Source organism: Saimiri boliviensis, chromosome 2, assembly GCF_048565385.1.
Source record: "Saimiri boliviensis isolate mSaiBol1 chromosome 2, mSaiBol1.pri, whole genome shotgun sequence".
NCBI classification, from domain to species: Eukaryota; Metazoa; Chordata; class Mammalia; order Primates; family Cebidae; genus Saimiri; species Saimiri boliviensis.
Window position 1 is genome coordinate 68,140,758 of NC_133450.1, and position 23,935 is coordinate 68,164,692.

Genomic DNA, 23,935 nt, shown 5'->3' on the forward strand with positions numbered 1-23,935 from the left:
AACATCTGTTCTACAAGGCTGGTGTGTGAATTTCAAGAGACACCAGGCTTCAAGTATGTAGGTGCCTAACGCATCAGGTCCTCAATAAATGACGACAAATTTTATAGATCAGGCCGCTGCCCCATCTGAGACACCACAGCTCAAGCTGATTCTCTAATACAGGTTGAGTATCCCTAATCTGAAAACCTGAAATCTGAAATGTTCCAAAGTCTGAAAGGTTCTGAGTGCTGCCAAGATACCAGAAGCGAAAAATTCCACAATTGACCTTATGTGACATGTCACAGTCAACATACAGTCAAAACTTGGTTTCACACACAAAATAATTTTAAATAATGTGTAAAATTACCTTCAGGCTATGTGTATCAGGTAAATGTAAAACATAAATAAACTTCATGTATAGATGTGGGTCCCATCCCAAAGACGTCTCATTATGTATACATAAATATTCCAAAATCTGAAAAAAAAAACTGAAATCTGAAGCACTTCTGGATCTGAGCAGTTTGGATATGGAATTCTCAAGCAGCAGTAATTGTGAGCTTCCCCTGGCTACTGGCACGTGCTGAGCCCTGTGCAGCACACCTAGAGATCAACCTGTCCTGACCAAGGAGGGCTGTGAGGGCAAGACCTCTAGAAACAAAGTGGGCTCCTGAGAGATGAGAGAGGGAGACCAAAAACCTAGAAAAACTGGAGGCTAGCCTCAAGGCAGCTGCTGCGGTATAAAAGGTGAATCCAGGCTGGGTGCGGTGGCTCACACCTGTAATCCCCGCACTTGTGGGGAAGCCAAGGTGGGCAGACCACCTGAGGTCAGAAGTTTGAGACCAGCCTGGCCAACACGGTGAAACTCCATCTCTACTAAAAATATAAGAAATTAGCTGGGAGTGGTGGCATGCGCCTGTAGTCCCAGCTACTCAGAGGCTGAGGCAGGAGAATCACTACAACCTGGGAGGCGGAAGTTGCAGTGAGCTGAGATCACATCACTACACTTCATCCTGGGTGACAGAGTGAGACTGTCTCAAATAACAAAGGGTGGAGGAAATTCATTTAAATATACTCTACTGAGGGGCAAAAAGGTGAGGACTTCAGGCTCAGAGTTAGAATCCCACTTCACAACTATGTTCCAAAGAAAACAGTATCTACTTAATCGTAATAGAAAAAATACTGCTAACTGGTTTTTAACGTTCAGAATCTAGAGACAAAATCACGGAAGCCTTTACTAAGTGAGATTAAAAAACAGAATACAGGTATTACAAACCCTGACAATATAAAACTAATGGTACAGCTGGCTGGAATTGAGGGGTTGGACTGGGAGCATGCTGTTAGTAGACAAGAAATAGTGTGTCTAGGAGACAGAAAAAGAATCAGGCTGCCTGTGTCATCTGAGGGTGCAGAGGCGAACAGCAGACTGAAAGTGAGAATCAGCTGTAGGAAGGCAGGGAGTTGGGGACAGTCAGAGTGAACTAACAGTGTGATCTGCCATCCCAACAAACCCCCACAAAACAGCCTTTAAGACTGATGAAGTGAGAAGCCGAGCTGCAAGCACTGTATTTATACATGTGGAAGTCACTAAAAGAAGTAAAAAATATCTATAGGAAAAAAAGCAGTTGCTCTAGGAAGTAGAAATAAGTGAAGGCAGGCAAGATGCTGTTGCTTTTCACTATAAGCTTTTTTGTAATGTTTCCTACTTTTAGCCACTTGCATGCAATACTTTGAATTAAAATTCATAATTATTATTATTTTTTTTGAGACAGCGTCTTGCTCTGTCACCCAGGCTGATGGAGCACAGTGGTACAATCTCAGCTCACTGCAACCTCTATCTCCTGGGTTCAAGACATTTTCGTGCCTCACCCTCCAGAGTAGCCGGGACTGCAGGTGCACCCCCACCACGCCTGGCTACTTTTTATGTTTTTAGTAGAGATGGGGTTTCGCCATGTTGGCCAGGCTGGTCTCGAATTCCTGACCTTAGGTGATCCACCTGCCTTGGCCTCCCAAAGTGCTGAGATTATAGGAGTGAGCCACCACGTCCAGCCTTATAATTAAAAATTTTTAAATATATTAATAAAAATTATAGAACATGCTAAAACATCTTATCTTAAAATATGTGTATCATATAATGACTAAATCAAGCTACTTAACATATGTATCACCTCACATATTTTTTTTTGTGATGAGAATACTTAAAATCTACTCTTAGCAATTTTCAAGACTACATTATTAACTATAATCAACATGCTGTACAATAGATCTCTTGAACTTATTCTTTCTATCTAACTGAAACTATGTGTCCTTTGACCAACATCTCCCCAGAACCTGGTAACCACTTCTCTCTACTTCTTTTTTTCCTTTTTTTGAGACACAGTATTGCTCTTGTTGCCCAGGCTGGACTGCAGTGGCACAATCTTGGCTCACTGAAACCTCCACCTCCCGGGTTCAAGCCTATTGCCTCAGCCTCCCAATTGGCTGTGATTACAGGCACCCACCACCAGACCTGGCTAATTTTTATACTTTCAGTAGAGACAAGTTTCACCATGTTGGCCAGGTTGGTCTCGAACTGACCTCAGGTGATCTGCTTACCTTAGCCTCCCAAAGTGCTGGGATTATAGGTGTGAACCACCATGCCCAACCCTCTCTACTCTTCTGAGTTCAACTTTTTTCGATTCCACATGTAAATAAGAAGGTAGGTATTTGTCTATGCCTACCTTATTTCACTTAACATAATGCTCTCTAGGTTCATCCATGTTGTTACAAATGACAAAATTTCCTTTCAGGCTGAATAGTATTTCATTGTGTACATATACTCCATTTTCTTTATTTATCCACTGATGAACACTTACGTTGATTCCATGCCCTTGGCTACTGTGAACAGTGCTGCAATGAGCATGGGAGTGTTCATCTCTTCAACACGTAGGACTGCCGGCTCAAATGGAAGTTCTATTTTTAATTTTTTGAGGAGTCTCTCATCTGTTTTCCATAATGCTCATCCTAACTTAAACATTCTTGCCAGTTACGTGCAAGCAATTTCCTTTTCTCCACATCTTCACCAACCTTTGTTACCCTTCATCTTCGTTTCTTTCTTTTTGACATGGAGTCTGCTCGGTCACCCAGCTTGGAGTGCAGTGGTGCGATCTTGGCTCACTGCAATCTCTAACTCCCAGGTTCAAGCAATTCTCCTGCCTCACCCTCCCAAGTAGCTGGGATTATAGGTGCCCACCATCACGCTTGGCTAATTTTTTTATTTTTTAGTAGAGATGGGGTGAACATGGGGAACATGTGGCCAGGCTGGTCTCAAACTCCTGACCTCAAGTGATACACCCACCTCAGTCTCCCAAAGTGCTGGGAATACAGGCGTCAGCCACCACACCCAGCCCATCTTTCAGCGTTTTGATAATAATCATTGTAACAAGTATGAGGCATTATCTCGTTAAGTAATTTTTATTTCCCCGATGATTAGTGATATTCAGTATTTTTTCATAAACCTGCTGGCCATTTATATATCTTCTCTCTCTCTTTTTTTTTTTTTTAGACAGAGTATCGCTCTGTTGCCCAGGCTAGAGTGCAGTGGCATGATCTCAGCTCACCGCAAAGTCTGCCTCCTGGGTTCAAGCGATTCTTCTGCCTCAACCTCCTGAGTACCTGGGACTACAGGCACACGCCACCATGCCCAGCTAAGTTTTCTATTTTTAGTAAAGACAGAATTTCACCGTGTTCACCAGGATGGTCTCGATCTCCTGATCTTGTCATCTGCCTGCCTCGGACTCCCAAAGTGCTGGGATCACAGGCATGAGCCACCTCGCCCAGCCTGTACAGCTTCTTTTGAGAAATGTCTATATCATTTTTTAAATCAAGTTGTTTGTCTTCTTACTATTGAGTTGTTTGAGTTCCTCGTGTATTTTGCATAGTAACCCCTTATCAGATGCATGGTTTACAAGTATTTTCTCCCATTCTACAGGCTGCCTCCTCAATCTTGGTTGTTTCCTAAGCTTTGCAGAAGCTTTTTAGTTTAATGCAATCCCATTTGTCTATTTCTGTTTTCACTGCCTGTGCTTTCGTGTTTATGTCCCAAAAAATCCTTGCCCAGACCAAGGTCACAATGCTCTTCTCTTATGTTTTCTTTTAACAGTTTTACTGTTTCAGGTCTTTCATTGAAAGTCTTCCACGAATTTTGACTTGATTTTTGTATATGATGTGAGATACGGTCTAATTTCATTTTTCTACATGTGGATATCCAGTTGTCCTGACACTATTTATTGAACAGACTGCCCTTTCCCCATTGTGTGTTCCTGGCATCTTTGTCAAAAATCAATTGAGGGGGGCATGGTGGCTACATTGTAATCCCAGTACTTTGAATCACTTGAGCCTAGGAGTTTGAGACCAGCCTGGGCAACACAAGGAGACTTTGTCTCTATAAAATACTAAAAATTAGCTGGGCATGGTAGCACATGCCTGTAGTACTAGCTACTCAGAAGGCTAAAGTGAAAGAATCACTTATACCTAGGAAGTCAAGGCTACAGTGAGTCGTGATCTCACCATGGCAGTCCAGCCTGGGTGTCAGAGACAGATCCTATCTCAAAAACAAAACAAAACAAACAAATAACAAAAATAAAAATCAATTGGCCATAACTGTGTGGATTTATTTCTGGGCACTCTATTCTGTTCCATTGGTCTCTGTGTCTGTTTTTATAACAATACCCATACTGTTTCTATTATTATCGCTTTGTGGTGTATTTTGAGGTCAAGTAGTATGACTCCTCCAACTTTTGGCTCTAAATTGCTTTGACTATTTGGGGTCTTTCGTGGTTCCATAAAGATGTTTCTTATTTTCAGCCACTTGCATACAATATTTTGACTTAAATTTTTTAAAATTAAAGATCCCCCATAAGACCATTGTTTAAATCACAGCAGCAGGATTTTGCTCAACATTTATAAGGCTTTATAGTGGTATGTTGACAACACTGCAGCTGGCCTTACATGTGTTTATTTTAATCTTGGTAAAGTCAAGTATATAGTCTATAAGTAAAACACTAGTTATTTTATGGATTTGGAAAGCTGTCCAATTCTGATTTGTTGTAAACAGAACAGAATGGCCTTGATGATCATTTTAGATCCTCACAGTATGGAATTTCACAGCTAAAAAAGAAAAGTGATTGTTTTTAAAGGTTCAAGTTCTACAGAAAACTACTCAATTGCAGATAAACGTATTCTAGAGTCATCGAGTCCATGAAATCCAATCAATTCTTAGACAGAAAAGGCTCAAATCTTGAGTTCTCCAGGAGGGCTTCTTAATGTGGCAAGAAATTAACTGATGAACACAATTAGCCAAAAAATGCAAGGAAACAGCACATCCTATTATACCACAGATTAGTAAGTTTAATTACGAAAAACAGCCTGGAAATCCTTAGTTGTTCTGAAGCATGTATTAAGCACAAATGGCAGAGTGAGGAGCCTAGCCTAGGTTCAGAAATCTTGATTGACAATGCTAAGGAGGACTCTCAGTCACTTGGGGAGCCTGAAGGTGGGAGAGCAAGTGATGCCTGCAGTCATCAAGAAGCAAAGAATCAGCTAATGGAGGGTAGCAGGAAGACAAAAGTGCATAACAGGTTACATTTTTAATGAAGTAAAGGAAGCACAGAACAACTCTTCACTGACGTCATAGCCCTTAAATGACTGGTACAGAATGACAAAGAGCTGCGAAGATCCTCCTTTGATTTTCACAGATTCAACAACCCTCCCTAAACAGCAGTGGGAACTAAAAATTCCCTGAGAGCCAAAAACAGTATTTTTCATTGAAAGTAGATTTTAAAATATTTTTCTTACAAGCCTGCAGGGAATACAGAGATAAGGTCAAAATACTGCATTTAGTCTCAAATCCAGAATATATCACAAGTCATTATGTAAAATGCTAAACAAATCGTTTATCATTCCCCTACACCATCTATCAATCTCTCTTGTCTCACACGCACACACATCCATGCATGCATGTAATTCTTTAAAGCATCATGTTTATTCTGGCAAAGCATGGCCATCTCAAATTCTCAATTGCTCATCCCTACAAGATCTCATCCAGAATGTCTTAGCCTTATGAAAGTCTCAAGAACATGATTGATCGGTTACATTGTTCACTTATTAACTTTTATTGAGACTTGGACTTGTCCAGATCACTTACAGCAATTCTCCTTCCTCTGGTTTATGTCAAAATAAAAGCTCCTGCCGAGCACGGTGGCTCAAGCCTGTAATCCCAGCACTTTGGGAGGCCGAGGCGGGTGGATCACGAGGTCAAGAGATGGAGACCATCCTGGTCAACTTGGTGAAACCCTGTCTCTACTAAAAATACAAAAAATTAGCTAGGCATGATGGCTTGTGACTGTAATCCTAGCTACTCAGGAGGCTGAGGCAGGAGAATTGCCTGAACCCAGGAGACAGAGGTTGCGGTGAGCCGAGGTTGCGCCATTGCATTCCAGCCTGGGTAACAAGAGCGAAAACTCCGTCTCAAAAAAATAAAATAAAATAAAAATAAAAAATAAATAAAAGCTCCTGCTAGCATTTACTCATGACTTTATATACTTTCAGACATGTCAGGATTTCAGGTAATCTCTCATATCCTATACATTTAAAACAAATGTTTCTGTTGTTGTTCAATATAGCTTTTTCCTAAAAAGGAAGAGAATAAATATTCCCAGGTAGAGGAGACCCATGTGATGGATACCAATTAGGCAGTAAACCAAGAGTTGACAGTACAGAAAAAACAACTAGGTAAGTCTGTCAAATTTCATCGAGGTTTCCCAGAATATTAGAATGTTAAAACGAATGAAAGCCAGAAATCACTAAGAGCGAATTCCAAAGGACTGAACCACCATACCCCAATCAACGCAGAGGACATGTAACTTCTCAGGACTTTCGGAAGCAGCTAGGATTGTACAGACTTCTTGGAATAGGTATTGCTGCTCTTCCCCATGTTACTTTACTGTGCTAAATAATTCAGCCCATTATTCCCTCTATCTTCCTCCCATCCTCCTCATTACACACATGCCCACACCCCAAGGAGAAGTAAACAGAAAGCACGGTTTTCCATTTCCTACAGATGATGGCTTCAGAGTCCACCTGGAACACTCCTTTCAGATACGAAGTCTTGGGAAAGGCACAGATCTGATGTGTTTCCTGTCCACTGTGCCCCAGGTCCTTCAGCCAGATCGGACTATCGAGCACCCTCTGTGGGTCCTCAAAGGACAATATCCACCCCTGGATTCCCAGATGGCCCTGTGGGTAGGCAAGCTCTTCTCTATCCTGAGCACACCTGATCCTATTGCCATTAGCTGGGAACTCTAAACTGTGCCCTCAACCTCCATACAAAGCATGGAGCTCCTCACACCCAGGGTTTGCATTGGACTCGATGGAGTCTGCATTCCGCCCACCTCATCCCTGGCTCTCAGCATCCCACATCCCAGGTGGATACTTATCTGTCAGATCACACCTGGCCAGAGGCTACCCCACAATGGTAGGAATGGAGGAGCCTGTACACTTCCATGAGGCTACTTAAAACTCTGTCAAGTTTTGTCTTTACATTGACCATGGTGTGACTCAAAGCTTAACTGGATGTTCCCATAAATGGGCCATTTTTACTGAATTTTGTCAAAAGAATCATCTCTTCCCTTCTGCATGGTCCTCTGGCCTGAGTTCAGCCATGCTAGCTGTCACAGAATTTTCTAGAAATAGGCAATGTACAGTACTTTTCTTTTCTGCTTCAGAGGAGACGATACAGTCTCAGCGGCAGAAGAGCCCTCAGCAGTCATGTGCCCCAATATTTCCCAAACACCAGTTCTCAGACTAATTTTGCTTAGTCTATGTCTCTCAGTCACTGGACTACAGAGAAATGAGGAAGAGATAATAAATAAACAACATTTTCATAATGCTAAATATGTACAGTCTAAGGACAAATTCAGGAATAATCCTATTCTTTTAGTATTTTTTCCTCTTTGACAAAATCATACTGGTAGATGGTAGTTATTTTGTGAAAATAAATCTTTGTTGAAAATTCCACACGCAAAATACAAAGAACAGTATGTAAATATAGTGAACCCGCATTCACCTATTCAGCTTTAATCATCAATTTTCTTTATATATAGCCAAAAAAAATTAGAAACAGGTCCTGAAATATTTTTCTCCCATTCTAAACAATTTAAAAGTATAGAAATGACTAGATTAGGCCAATCTACACAATTTACAAATGAAGAGAAGGAGACAATGATTAACCTGTCCCAAGTTCTGCAGCTGGTCAGAAACAGAACTGATACATCTGGTGTGCCATGATACAGCTATCGGGTAAGAGCATCAACTAAGACCAGCAGAAGAGCCCTGTGTCTCTGCCCAGGATATTGCACACACTACTTGGGATCATACAACCGCACCCTCTAGGACAACCAAAGAAGGAAAACAATAATCTACAACCAAAGTTTTACTTTATTTCATGCTCGAACAACTGTCTTGCCACCATGGAGGGCTCCAGCAACCACCACCAAGTTTCAGTTCGAAGACCACTGAAAATATCAGTGACAGACTGTATAAAGAAAATGTGGTACATACACCATGGAATATTATGCAGCCATGAAAAGAACAAGATCATGTCCTTTGCAGGAACATGGATAGAGCTGGAGGTTATTATCCTTAGCAAACTAATACAGGAACCAAAAAAAAAAACAAATACCACCTGTTATAGGAACAGAAAACCAAATACCGTATGTTCTCACTTGTAAGTGTTAGCTAAATGACAAGAATACACAGAAACAAAGGGAAAGAGAAGACAACAATACACACCGGGGCCTATCAGGGGTTGGCGTGTGGGAAGAGGGAGAGGATCAGGAAAAATAACTAATGGATAATAGACTTCATACCTGAGTGATGAAATGGTCCGTACAACGAACTCCCATGACACAAGCTTACCTATGAAACAAACCTGCATGTGTACCCCAAACTTAAAATCAAAGTAAAAAAAAAAAAAAGACCAATGGAATTTTCTACATTTTTTTTTCCTTTTTTTTTTTTTTTTTTTTTGAGACGGAGTTTCGCTCTTGTTACCCAGGCTGGAGTGCAATGGCGCGATCTCGGCTCACCGCAACCTCCGCCTCCTGGGTTCGGGCAATTCTCCTGCCTCAGCCTCCTGATTAGCTGGGATTACAGGCACGCACCACCATGCCCAGCTAATTTTTTGTATTTTTAGTAGAGACGGGGTTTCACCATGTTGACCAGGATGGTCTCCATCTCTCGACCTCGTGATCCACCCGTCTCAGCCTCCCAAAGTGCTGGGATTACAGGCTTGAGCCACCGCGCCCGGCCGGAATTTTCTACATTAATTCCTTACCCAATACTAACCCCTCACACCACCCTTAAGAAAAATTTATGAAGCAAACCAGTGTGAATGAATGAGAATTTACACTATAAGGTCCAATATGATTAAAAAAATAAAAATTTAAAAATTAAAAAAAAAAAAAAAAACAGCTACTCAACCCCTCCTTTGGGCCCCAGCATCACCTCACCCAACTACGAGGAGGAAAAATCAGACCGCAATGGGAGTATTAGGACCAGGCACTCTACACACCTGCCTCGAAGAACCACAGTGAAGATCAAATGAGACAGCGAAACAGACAGCAGGTTAACACTTAATAAAGCTATACCAATGCAGGGGTTTGGACACTTGGTAAGAATAAAGTATCGTTGTTAAAGGACCTACCTTAAATTCTCAGTTTCTATTAAGAGTGAATTTCCCTGAAGATATCCCGAAGCATGTGAGAAGCCTCCTGCAGCACCTAAAATAATAATAAAAGTCATCAGAATCAGGTAATGTTTTTGAAAAAGGATCGCAATCTATACATTTGGTCATTTTCCCCACATTAAGCACGAAAGGAAATAACTCAGGAAACGATGAATTTCCGCCACAACACATGGGCTGGGAATTTTCTTTATCCATGGGGAATTCAGGTCCCAAGACACTTACTTTGAAGACCAAAATTATGTTACTGCTGGCAAAGAGACAAAACACATTTTCTTCTTCCTTGTGGTAGGAATGCTTTAATGACTTTGAATTTAAACGAAAACCAAATACAGGCATCCACCTCCCTCAAATGTTGGAAACAAAAATCTCAGGCACTACACTCTGCTTCTTTTTAAAATGAGTTTGCATGAGGTGCTCTTGCCTTTTTCTTTTCCCGTTTAGTTCCTTTAATATGTCTGTGAAGTGGGCCCTTCTTGATTTTGCTGTTCTCACGTGGCTCCTGGTTCTCCAAGGCACTGGAAACTTACTCCCTGGAAACCCATTTGAAGCAGAGAGGCACTATAATCAATTGTAGAAATCAACAAAATCGCCTAGCCACAGTTAACGAGCAGGCGCTTGTGTGAGAACGTGCACACGTATGCACGAAACAGAATAAACATCCAGAAGCAGAACTAAGGATTCATACGAAACAGACCCAAGTACATGCAATCAAATCTGGGTAGGTATAACAGACTAATTAACAAATGGTATTGGTTAGCTACTTCAAGAGAATAAAACTCTTATGGAAGAGTTTATTCTTCCCTACTTATGGAAGAATAAACTCAAAATAAAGCATGAATACTAGAAGAATATGTACAGGGGTAGTTTTATAATACGGGGATAGGAAAGGACTTTTTAAGAATGACACCAAAATATGCAACTATAAAGGACTGAGACATGTAGCTAGTGACAATTTTTTTTAACCCAAAATTTCTCAAAGGCGAAAACAGAACAGAAATTTAAAAAATAAACAGTGAGGCCGGGCGTGGTGGTACATGCTTGTAATCCCAGCTACTCAGGAGGCTGAGGCAGGACAATCGCTTGAACCCGGGAGGCGGAGGTTGCAGTGAGCTGAGATTGTGCCACTGCACTCCAGCCTGGGTGACAAGAGCAAAACTCCATCTCAAAAAAAAAAAAAGTCAAAAAATAAGCAGCTGGAGAAAATATTTACACATGAGACATAGAAAAGGCTGCTAACCTTACTTTAAAAAACGTCCTTGCTATACTTTGGATGTTTGTCACTTCCAAACCCCATGCTGAAATTTGGTCCCAATATTGGAGGTGAGGCCTCATGGGAGGTATTTAGGTCCCACAGGAAGATCTCTCAGGAATAGATTAACGCTCTCCCTCGATGGTAAGTTCTTACTCTGTTAGTTCCTAATAAAGCCGGTTAATGAAAAGTACCTGGCACTTCCCTCCCCTCTCCTATGCCTCCTCTCTCACCATGTGATCTGCCCATACTGGCTCTCCTTCCAACATGAGTGGAAGCAGCCAGAGGGCCTAGTGGCTGCAGATGCCAGCTCCATGCTATGCACACAGTCTGCAGAACCTTGAGCCAAATAAACCTCTTTTATGAGGGTTCCCTTTCCTCTACATCCTCGCCAGTATTTGTTATTGCCTGTCTTTTGAGTAAAAGCCATTTTAACTGGGGTGAGATGATATCTCATTGTAGTTTGGATTTGCATTTCTCTGATGATTAACGATGTTAAGCACCTTTTCATATACCTGTTTGCTATCTGTATGACTTCTTTTAAGAAATGTCTATTCAGGTCTTTTGCCCACTTTTTAATCAGAGTATTACTTTTTTTTTCCTATTAATTTGTTTGAGCTCCTTAGTACAACCACTATGAAGAACAGTTTGGAGGTTCCTCAAAAAAACTAAAAATAGAGCTTCCATATGATACAACAATCCTACTTTATATCCAACACATCTGTAAAGATCTCTTTATAGATGCACAAATAGATCTCTTTATGGGGTGGGGGGAATAAATGTCGCTAAATGCCCGCACACATGAGAAATGTTGAATAAACCACATAGACATTAAAGACAACAATGGAGGCTTATACTGATTAATATGAAAAGATATGGTATGTATCCAAAAGAAAGAAAGTCAGTATACTGCAGAGACAGATGAACTCCCATGTTTATTGCAGCACTATTTGCAATAGTTAGGATTTAGAAGCAACCTAAGTGTCCATCAACAGATGTTAGATAAAGAAAATGTGGTACACATACACAGTGGAGTACTATTTAACCATAAAAAAAGAATGAGATCCTGTCATTTGCATTAATAGGGATGGAACTAGAGGTCATCGTGTTAAATAAAGTAAGCTAGGCACAGAAAGACAAACTTACCATGTCCTCACTTATTTGTGGGATCTAAAAATTAAAACGACTGAACTCATGGAGACAGAGAATAATAGAATGATAGTTACCAGAGGGCGGGAAGGGTAGGGGCTGGTGGGAATGGTTAACAGGTACAAAATTAGAGTTACAATGAATAAAACTGAGTATGTGATAGCACAACAGGGTGACTACAGTCAACAATAATTTATTGTACATTTTTAAATAACTAAAAAAGTATAACTGGATTTGTTCGTTGTAACACAATCAAAGGATAAATGTTCAAGGTGATGAATATCCATCTTCCCTGATGTGATTATTATGCAGTCTTTGTTTGTTACCTTTACCAATCTGATAGGTAAAAATAAGGTCTCCATTTTCTAAAATTACATATTTTTATTGTAATTTTAGATGCCTTTATCAAATTATCTCATGTACGTCATAAGTATATATAGCTACTATGTACCCACAAAAATTAAAAAGAAAACAAATAAATCTCTTTTCTTTATAAATTACCCAGTCTCAGGTTTGTTTGTTTGTTTTCTGTCTTTTTTTTAAAAGACGGAGTCTCACTGTCGTTGCCCAGGCTGGAGTGCAATGGCATGATCTTGGCTCACTGACCTCCACCCTCCCGAGTTCAAGCAATTCTCCTGCCTCAGCCTCCCATGTAGCTCGGGTTACAGGTGCCCATCACCACACCTAGCTAATTTTTGTATTTTTAGTAGAGATAGAGTTTTACCATGTTGGCCAGGCTGATCTAGAACTCCTAACCTCAGGTGATCCGCCCACCTCAGCCTCCCAAAGTTGTGGGATTACAGGTGTGAGCCACCATGCCTGCCTTCCTTTATAGCAACAAAAACAGACTAAGATACCCTTAAAAATAAACAAGAAAATTCATACTTCCTTCAAAATGGATACAAATTGACAAACTTGCCATGTCTTAAAAAATGTAACAGCAAGAAATATATGAAAAGATATCGACTGTACTAACAATAAAAATACGTAATTTTAGAAAATGGAGACCTTATTTTTACCTATCAGATTGGTAAAGATAACAAAGACTGACAATAAATAGCCAATGTGATGGTCCTTTCACAAAGGGAATGTAAACTGGAAATATTATTTTGTAGCTACATGGAAGATTATCTCAGGGTGTAAAATGGCATGCCCTTTGATCCAGCAATCCCACTTCCAAGAATTCTCTCAAGGCAGATAATGATGTAAGCAGAGAGATGGATACACACAATTGTTTATAATTATGAGCAAGAAGGATAAATGCCCTTACAGGCCCACAGGTATGAGACATGTTGAATAAACCACAATATCTATCAATAGATATTGAAAACAATGTTGGAAGTCTATATTTACTGATATGAAAACATATCCATTATATACTCCTGAGTGAATAAAATAGGTAAATGACCACATGCAGTATGATTCATTTGTATATGAGTGTTCTTGGATGTCCAGAGAGGTGTCTAGAAGGCTGTTTATCACAATCTGTCTTTGGGTCCCTAAGATACTCTATATCCTTCTTATAAATATCCCTTTTCACTTAATGCTAGCTAGCATGAGTGTGTTACTGCGACCAATGAATCCCATCTAATATAGTGCTTCTCTTTCCCTTCCACCATCTCAATCATCCCATACGATTGAAAACAGAGTAATAGCCGGGCGCGGTGGCTCAAGCCTGTAATCCCAGCACTTTGGGAGGCCAAGGCAGGTGGATCACGAGGTCAAGAGATTGAGACCATCCTGGTCAACATGGTGAAACCCCGTCTCTACTAAAAATACAAAAAAATTAGCGGGGCATGGTGGCGTGTGCCTGTAATCCCAGCTACTCGGGAGGCTGAGGCAGGAGAATTGCCTGAACCCAGGAGGCGGAGGTTGCGGTGAGCCCAGATCGCGCCATTGCATTCCAGCCTGGGTAACAAGAGCGAAACTCCGTCTCAAAAAAAAAAAAAAAAAAAAAAAAAAAAGAAAAGAAAAGAAAAAGAAAACAGAGTAATAAATCCTGTAGTACATGAATGAAGATTTACCACACAATTTCAACTAATGTTTATGTATAACAGCTAACGTAACTGAAGAAGCTCAAAGCTGCTATGAAAACAGGCAAAATACTATTTCAAGAGACAGGTAGATTCATTCCTGACTAACAAGGGAACTGATGAAGAGAATTTCTGAAGAAGAATAAAAACAAAGGAGACATAAATGTACAGATGGGCCATTCCCTGTGGTTAAAATACTTCCCATTATAATATGTGTAACTACTTCACAGATTTATTTTTATTGGGTTATATTTATATATGAAATAATTTTTTCTAGGGAGATTACAAAATACAGAAATGTATCCCTGTAATGGGCCCATAATGTTCACTTTATCTTCAGCAAACAAATTTATTCTTCTCATTTTGCTTTATTTGTAAAAGTTCAGGAGTCCCATGTAATACATGTATCTTCATGACAGCATAATTACAAATTTGGCTAAAAAGTCATAATTCCTTGTAGATACACAAATCTCTTTACAGGCGTGTTGGATATAAAGTACAAATCTAATTAACCCCCTTCATCTGGTGGCAGCTGCTTCTTCCCCAAGCAATTTCCCTAGAAGTTAGACAAAGGACAAGAACCACTCTCCAATTTCAGAGATGAGCAATCATGAGACTTAAGTTAGACTAAGTATCTGTGACTCCAAAGCACAACCCACCCCCAACAACACATGGGCCACCCAATGTGAATTGCTGGCCTGTCTGTTCTGACCCACTTTAGTGCTAAACAAGTCCACGTTTGCCACGGAGAAGCATAAGGATTTATGAGACGAAACATTGCATTTAGGGAAAGCAACGGCACCGCAGTTAAGAGTGAGGTCCTGGTTGGATCTGGCTTGGTGTGCCTTAGCCTCTGTGTACCTCAGTTTCCTCCTCTGTAATAATGCCAAGGGCAGTTGTGAGTATTAAAGGAAATAATATATCTGATGCAATCAGCAATGCTCAATAGTCACTGAGCTGACTTGAGCTCCAGCTCAGGGGGTGCCATGATGGAAACAGCTCATAGTAGAAACTTGTTGTTCATTGCCTGATCATAACAAGCTCCCTAAAGAACACTGAAACAGAACATGTCTCTCCGGAAGCACACTTACCTGTTTAAAATGCTTATTTTGAACATGGATAAGATCAATCCAAGTAAATTCTTTATTATTCTATAATTCACTGACCCCCCCCCTTAAAATTTTAAAAACAGTTATAATAAAAATCAATTAGCAATAGGTATAACTAGAATGCAAACTCCATGAGAACAAGAACTCTATTTAGTACAGAGCTGTATCCCCAGCGCTTGAACAGTGCTGGGTACAAGGATACCTCAAATATATTTGACTACATGAATGCAAGAATGAATAAAAAAGCTGTTCTTAAACATGTTACTACTTCATTTTATGAACTGGCCAAAATATACATTATATGCTTTTATATTTTAAATAGATTTTGAAATACTCACTATAAAATGATTTCTTACTTTTCTTTTCTCAAAGAAGTTTTATTTTTTTTCCCCATCTTATTCCCAGCATAGTCTCCCATCTTTTGTACTCCCAACAACAACCAGAAAAGGGGGTGGGGAGAGGAGAAAAGGATAGTTTTCTTTATGACTTCTGGGTTAGATGATACTTTTTGTCTCTAGACCAACTACCATATTGAGTACATTATTACAGCCAATTGTTTTCAATAGAAGTCTAATTAACTAATATTCAAATGACTAGAAACTTCAATTAGTCAGAGCCACACAGAGGGGTCTCCTTTTGGGGAAGGAGAAACACATTCATCTTTTACAAAAAGGTAATCTACAAAAATAAGCTTTTGTCACTGATTTCCTGAAAAAAGCAACTGGCCATGGAATATGAGTATCAAGAAATATACGGGCCGGGTGCGGTGGCTCAAGCCTGTAATCCCAGCACTTTGGGAGGCTGAGACGGGTGGATCACGAGGTCAAGAGATAGAGACCATCCTGGTCAACATGGTGAAACCCCATCTCTACTAAAAATACAAAAAATTAGCTGGGCATGGTGGCACGTGCCTGTAATCCCAGCTACTCAGGAGGCTGAGGCAGGAGAATTGCTTGAACCCAGGAGACGGAGGTTGCAGTGAGCCGAGATCGCACCATTGCACTCCAGCCTGGGTAACAAGAGAGAAACTCCATCTCAAAAAAAAAAAAAGAAATATACTATACTATTAAATTACACTTAATATTCTGAACATAAGATTTAAAATAACCCTGAGATGTTACAACACTTTCAAATGGACAACTGCAAACTTAAACGTTTCTGCTAAACTCCATTGTAACAAAACCCGGCAATGCATTTTAGAAACATTTGAAATAATTTTTTTTCTTAAAGGGGCATGGGAGTAAAGAGCAGGGATAACGCGTGTCTAATTCCTCCTTGGTCACTCAGCAAACTATATTAATTAAACCCTTCCCCAACTCCAATTCCTTACACAAAGCAGTTCATGGCCAGGGTTTTCCTACGGGCAATCCTCAACTTCTGGCTGGGCTCTACTCTGATCTACTGTAGCAGCCTTTCCAGGCCCACCTGCTTGCCAGCTTCCCTCCAACAGGGTAAACCAGCTAGCACAGTCACTGGGGTCGGGTCCCCAATCCCTACAAACTTAAGGCCAAGTTCCCAGGCTGCAGATACGCACTTCCTCACCTCCTGCCTAGCCTTCCCTAGGAGTCTGTGCCCTACCACCACTGAGCCAGCACACCTCATGTCTCCTGCCCTCTGAGCTGTGTTCCCCTAAGAGGGCTTTGATGCCCACTCTTCCAGGTCTACAATGGCCTCCCCATACCCCCATTCAATCTAGCTGTTCATCAAGTTCCACGTGCCCCAAAGAGACTTCACTGACCGCATCTCAATTTCTGTACTTAAAAAAGTTGAAATATAATCTATTCTCATGTCCGTATTTCCCCACAGACTACAAGCTCTTACAGGGCAAGAACTACGGCATCCCAGTTATTTTTACCCTGGGCTCAGAGCACAATTTCTAATACACATTAAGTGCTCAATAAATGTCTGAAAAACAGTAACTCTAAGAAACTGAGGCAAGCACAGGACACCGCAAGAAGCTGGGGTACAGCAGCAGGGTCAGGCATATGTGCATGTGCACACACACGTGCACTAAAGATATGGCTGCCAGATTCTATGATCATCCTCCCTGGTACTTCAAGGTTCCAGCTGAAGCCCTCCTTTTGCTCTTTCGGTCCCAGTCACTGGCCCACTATTCTGTTTTTTTTTTTTACTCTTGTTGCCCAGGCTGGAGTGCAATGGCACAATCTCCGCTCACTGCAACCTCCACCTCCCAGCTTCAAACAATTCTCCTACTTCAGCCTTCCAAGAAGCTGGTACTACAGGTGCATACTACCACATCCAGCTAATTTTTGTGTTTTTAGTAGAGATGGTGTTTAGTTGTGTTGACCAGGCTGGTCTCAAACTCCTGACCTCAGGTGATCCATCTGCCTCACCCTCCCAAAGTGCTGGGTTTACAGGCATGAGTCACCGTGCCTGGCCCACTATTCTATTTTTCTACAAACCTGGTGTCTGTGAATAAACTTCTCACCTCTATGGCCTGTTGTCAACTAGGAAAATATATTATTTCTTATTTATGCCTTCTTCCCCAGCTCCAAAGCAAACTAAGGCTTTTGGAGGTTTAACAATTGAAGAATAAAACAAAAAGATTCCCCTCTGTATGCTGTTTCCCCATCCCTGAACCCTAAGAGCACGTGTCTGTTATTCTCACTCATTCATTCCAACTTGGACCCTTTGGAAGAGCACAAAGCCACACGGGATACCAACAGCGGAACCTGATGTACACCACAGGTAAGTGTTATTCATCAACTATTTGAGTTTTTCTTTTGGGAAAACAGAATGAGAGGTTCTAGCAAAAAGAGCAAGAAGGTGTATGTATACAATAGAATACTATTCAGTGCTAAAAAGAAAAGCACTATTGAGCCATGAAAAGACATGGAGAAAATTAAATTCACATTACTAACTGAAGAAGCCAATCTGAAAAGGCTATATACTATACAATTCCAATTCTATAACATTCTGCAAAAGGCAACACTAGGGAGACAGTCAAAAGATCAATGGATGAGCCGGGCACGGTGGCTCATATCTGTAATCCCAGAATTTTAGGAGGCTGAGGCAGGTGGATTACCTGAGGTCAGGAGTTTGAGACCAGCCTGGCCAACATGGTGAAACCCTGTGTCTACTAAAAATACAAAAATTAGCTGGGTATGGTGTATCAGCTACTGTAGTATCAGCTACTCAAGAGGCTGAGGCAGGAAGATCACTTGAGCCCCGGAGATCAAGGTTGCAGTAAGCCAAGATCTCGCCACTGCACTCCAGCCTGGAAAACAGAGCAAGACCCTGTCTTAAAAAAAAAACAAATAAGCTGGGCATGGTGGCTCATGCCTGTAATCCCAGCACTTTGGGAGGCTGAGGCGGGTGGATCATGAGGTCAGGAGATCGAGAACATCCTGGTCAACACGGTGAAACCCCGTCTCTACTAAAAATACAAAAAAATTAGCTGGGCATGGTGGTGCGTGCCTGTAATCCCAGCTACTCAGGAGGCTGAGGCAGGAGAATTGCCTGAACCCAGGAGGCGGAGGTTGCGGTGAGCCGAGATCGCGCCATTGCACTCCAGCCTGGGTAACAAGAGAAACTCCGTCTCAAAAAAAAAAAAAAAAAAGAGTAGAAGAAACCTTAAGGTAAACTATGGTCTTTAGGTGATAATGATGTGTCAATATAGGTTCGTCACCTCTAACGAATGTAGTACCCTGGCATGGGATGTTGGTAATGGGGCAGCTGTGGGTACAGAAGATATAAAGGAGCTCTGTGTGCTTTCCACTCAATGTTGTTGTAAAACCAAAACTGCTCTGAAAAAATAAAGACTGTTAAAAATACATAAAATATTTTTTAAAATACAGAGAGAAAGAGGTGTGGTGCTGCAGATGCCACCCAGGCACTGAAGCCAAGGAACTCCCTATAGGGACTTTTACCCCTGCAAGTGAGGGCCTGGAAGACGTGAAGAGTGACATGTTAGGTTGGCCCTGGGAAGCAGCAATGGAGAATCTGGGATCCTCCTGTCCAGGTAGAGATCCTTTGACAGTCTCAGAGCACTTAGGTTGAACAGGGGCTGCACACACAAGACCCCACGCTGCTAGAACTGACCTTGGGAAGGTGCATCCTCCGTTTCCATTCTCACTGCCACCTGACCATTAGCTCAAGGGCTATTCTTCCATGTTTGTAACCTTAGGAACTGCTTCTGCAGTAACACGATCCAACTGAAGGATGTGGAGAGAGAGAATGTGACTTCCTCAAGTGGTGAATCTCACCTGATTCTCCTTACCAGTGGAAACTCTGTCATCTGTAATTAAGTATCTTGGTCTGTAGCTAGGAGGAGGAGGAGCATCCTCTTCAGGGGACAAGTTCCTATCAATACCGATACTGGCTCCATCCTCTAGCCCACAAAGCCTGGTTGCCTGATGCTGTGACCCAACACACCACAGCATAAATGCAACAGGAAGAAACAATCAAAGTGTACTGTGAGTCTTGTCAAACCCCAGTAACCTAAGATAAGTATCACAAACAAGAACATGAGGTCGTTTGAGAGGATTCCGCTAATCAAGACGGAATTAGATACTCAGGTACACATAATGTGGAAATCAGGAATACTCACTTTCCATAAATAAGAACCTGTCGCCGCTTGGCCCTGATGAGCAGCTATTGTAACCCTCAAAATTCATCTTTCCAAAGTGATTTTTCTATGCTGCTCTCTGTCACCATGTGAAGTCCGGTTTTCATAAAATTGCCACCTGATCTATTTCTCCAAAAGCTAAATTCCTCTTCTCTTTTCTCACATGGCCAGTAACTTTTTGCATATTCGTTACAGCACCTTTCATTCAAAACCAAAACACCTCCTAAGAAACTACTTTTGTGGCTGAAGTCTCCTCCTCCTGTCAGTATACTGTGAAAATTAATTCTCCTTAGCCTTGTTTCCTCCCTCCTGGCCCTGAGCTGTCATTCCAAGGCCCCCCGTTTTCTAACACGCTCTTTCCCCTGTGCTTTCTCCTACTCTTGGATTTCTCTAAATTTTCATGGGTTTTGTATGTTTCTCTGCATAAAATGGCAACTCATTCTATGTTGTATTCTTTCTGATAACCAATCCACAATAGAGGCTGCTAAGACACGGAGAAAGAATACTCAAGCCCGGAGCACTGAGCCTGGCGCCAGGTCACACAGGGCCAGGGGCATCCTCACTCCCTGATGCAGTAAGCCCTCCATGCCTCACTCCACTCCTCTGTAAAAGGCAGACGCCAAGGCCTCCCTCATGGGCTGATGCAAGGGACACACGAGCACAGCACAGCTGCAGTAACTGCCAACTTTCACCTCCCCACGTGCGGCCTCGCAGCACTTTACCCGGAATAAAACGTCTGTGAGCAGGATGGGGATTCACACCTTGCCTATATTTCTTCAAAGGATTTTCATGAAGTGGAATATACAGGAGGTGGTTTTATTTTATTTTATACAGAGTCTTGCTCTGTTGCCCAGGCTGGAGTGCAGTGGCGCACTCTCACTCACTGCAAACTCCGCCTCCGGGGTTAAAGTGATTCTCCTGCCTCAGCCTCCCGAGTAGCTGGAATTACAGGCGTGCACCACTCTCCTGGCTAATTTTTGTATTTTTAGTAGAGATGGGATTTCTCCGGTCTCAAACTCCTAATCTCAGGTGATATGCCCACCTCAGCCTCCCAAAGTGCTGGGACTACAGGCATGAGACACTGTGTATAATGGTATTAAATAATATTTTCCAGCCAGGCGCGGTGGCTCGAGCCTGTAATCCCAGCACTTTGGGAGGCTGAGGCGGGTGGATCACGAGGTCAAGAGATCGAGACCATCCTGGTCAACAAGGTGAAACCCCGTCTCTACTAAAAATACAAAAAATTAGCTGGGTATGGTGGTGCGTGCCTGTAATCCCAGCTACTCAGGAGGCTGAGACAGGAGAATTGCCTGAACCCAGGAGGCAGAGTTTGCGGTGAGCGGAGATCGCGCCATTGCACTCCAGCCCAGGGTAACAAGAGCAAAACTCCGTCTCAAAAAAAAAAAAAATTCCAGTTCCTGGTGGTTCTGGTTCTCTTTTACGATGAGATTTCATAACTTATTTACCATATCATATACCATATATGTGTTTAAAACTTTCTTTAAAAAAGTTAAAACATGCAAAACAAAGAAAAAACATCATCGTGAACCCCTGTGTACTCATTACTCAGCTTCAATCATTACCAACTCATAGCCAAAATTATTTCATCCTAGACCCCATTTAATTCCTTCCCAGCCCTCACTGCAGATGATTTTGAAGCAAGTATATCAGATTTAAATATAAATATTTTATTACAATGATAAGAAGCGTAACAAAGCTGTTTTCACTTAGAAAACGAATTCTCTACTCATTAAATAAAGCTACAACTATCTTACTCTATCTATTCCCTGGTACGCAAAGTAAGACAAGGGTGACCCAGGAAAGACACAGCAGGCCTGAGTTGATTCCTGGTGGCACACAGCTGGCCAGGTGACCATGGGCAGGACACCTGCCCTCTCAAATCTCACTCCCCAGGGCAGAAACCAGGACCTAAGGAGCCCTAGTCCACTCGCCTGCATGAGCCTCTGCTCTCACAGGACAGCAAGGACTTTCTACTTCCCATTTATGTTCTCAGTGTTTCTCTTGCATTTCCAGAATCAGCTTTTCTACACAGAGTAACTTAGCCCCTACTTGCTCTTTGTCAAAAATAGACTAAATAAATCGATATATTCTAACTGCAAAGTATTCTCCAGGAACAAGTTTCCTCCACATTACCCTTTTATGTGGGGGGAAAAATCATTCCATTATCTTTTTATTCCCCTCCAATCTTTTAAAATGCAAAAAAATACAGAGCAATGTCTTACTCATGTCTCTCTGTGGGTCTCTGTCCTTATGGGGCAAATACAAGCAATTCTTGTGCCCCCTCCCTGCCCCTTGGATGAGAAAGACAGCTACTCCACATGACTAACTTGCTAAAAAGCGACCTATGCAGCTGGCAGAGGCCAATGGGGAGGGAGCAACCCCTGAGGGTCCACTGCTATCCCGTCAGAGTAACCATGAAATCATCTAAAAATTATTTTAGACAAAATCAAAAAATAATGTAAATACAAAAGTACTCAGGTAATTACATAAATCATCTGCCTTACAGTGGGCTTTGATTCTCTAGTTCTGTACTGCCCAATATGATGGTCATTAGCCACATATGGCTACTGAGCACTTGAAATGGCACTAGACCAAATGGAGACATGCAATGAGAGACGTGCAATTCAGAGCAAACATTTAGAAACTTTAGAAATTTCTATAGTAATTGGATAAGATAATTTACATTGGTTAAGTCTAATTTATTTTTTACTTCTTTTGAGATGGAGTCTTGCTCTGTCATCCAGGCTGGAGTGTAATGGCACGATCTCAGCTCACTGCAACCTCCGCCTCCTGGGTTTAAGTGGTTCTCCTGCCTCAATCTCCCAAGTAGCTGGTATTAAAGGCGCCTGCCACTATACCTGGCTAATTCTGGTATTTTCAGTAGAGACGGGGTTTTGCCATGTTAGCCAGGATAATCTCAAACTCCTGACCTCAGGTGATCTGCCTGCCTTGGCCTCCCAAAGTGCTGGGATTACAGGCGTGAGCCACCACGCCCGGCCAAATCTAATTTTTTTTAAATATACTTGTATTTTATGTTTCTAAAAATATTTAATTTTTGTTGAATTTTAGCAAAAGTGTATCAGCCTGAAAAAACTTTGAGTACATAGATTTCAAAGAATTTAACAGTTCTTCATTAAAATTTTATATCCATTATATTTTGAATGTAATGTGAACAGATTGGGTCAAAGTATATCATTAATTTCACCTTTTTAATGTGACTATAGAATTTAGGAAACATAAAATCAAACATATAAGCTAAGACAGTGTTCCTCTAGATTCTAATTCCTTTTCACAAATGCATAAACATGTTACATATCTCACCATAAATGTTATTTGAACACAACTTTAAAACAAAAAAATCAACTCAGACTTCTTTTTTGAATTGTTCTGTATACTTCCTTGAATAGTTCCTGCCAATTCTCACTAAGATTTAAATATTTACATGTTCTAGTAAGACAATCACCACTACCTTACAGCATAAAATATCATATAATCACCCCAAAGACTGCTCCAAACCCAACTTTAAAAAGCAGTTCCCAATTCATATTTTTAACCTCACAAAGAAACAGAATAAGACAAAATTACATCTAACTGTTATGACCTGGGATACTGAAATTTCACTCTAAGCAGTTGGGAAAATATTCAAATCCACGATACTACCACAAGGCAGGGAGGGCTGGGCATTTTCCATACACCTGGAGAACAGCCACTCACTTCCTTTCCACTGGTTTTCGATGGATGAAGTAATGAACACGGAAGCAAACTTCAGCTTGAACACTGATGAAGCTAAGTCACATGAACCTTCATGCCTGACCTCTGTAGGGCACTGCACTTTAGAATGCTTCCAAGCAGTGTTTTCTGAATGGTCATGAGGAAACAAAAGAAGCTGGACTAACACGGTTTTTTAAAAAAATCATTCCATGGAAATTGATGAATTAAGTAAAGCCTCCATTATTTAGCTCATGCTATCAAGAGATGGTCTGCCTTCACCAGTTTGTGTCTGGTCCACAGTAAGTACCGAATCTG

At 41.3% G+C, this 23,935-nt stretch overlaps 1 protein-coding gene across 9 annotated transcripts in view; it reads right to left on the reverse strand.

Annotated features, from left to right (window-relative positions):
- The window catches only part of TLN2 (talin 2), a 474,792-nt gene that overhangs the window by 255,402 nt on the left and 195,455 nt on the right, over positions 1-23,935 (reverse strand). For 8 of the 9 annotated variants that reach the window (XM_074393528.1, XM_039468905.2, XM_074393524.1 and 5 more), the window contains one exon: positions 9,719-9,794. The gene's annotated coding sequence lies outside the window, so the exon portion shown is untranslated. Of the gene's footprint in view, positions 1-9,524; positions 9,587-9,718; positions 9,795-23,935 lie in introns of all 9 variants that reach the window. The other variant, XM_074393531.1, reaches the window with a different exon arrangement.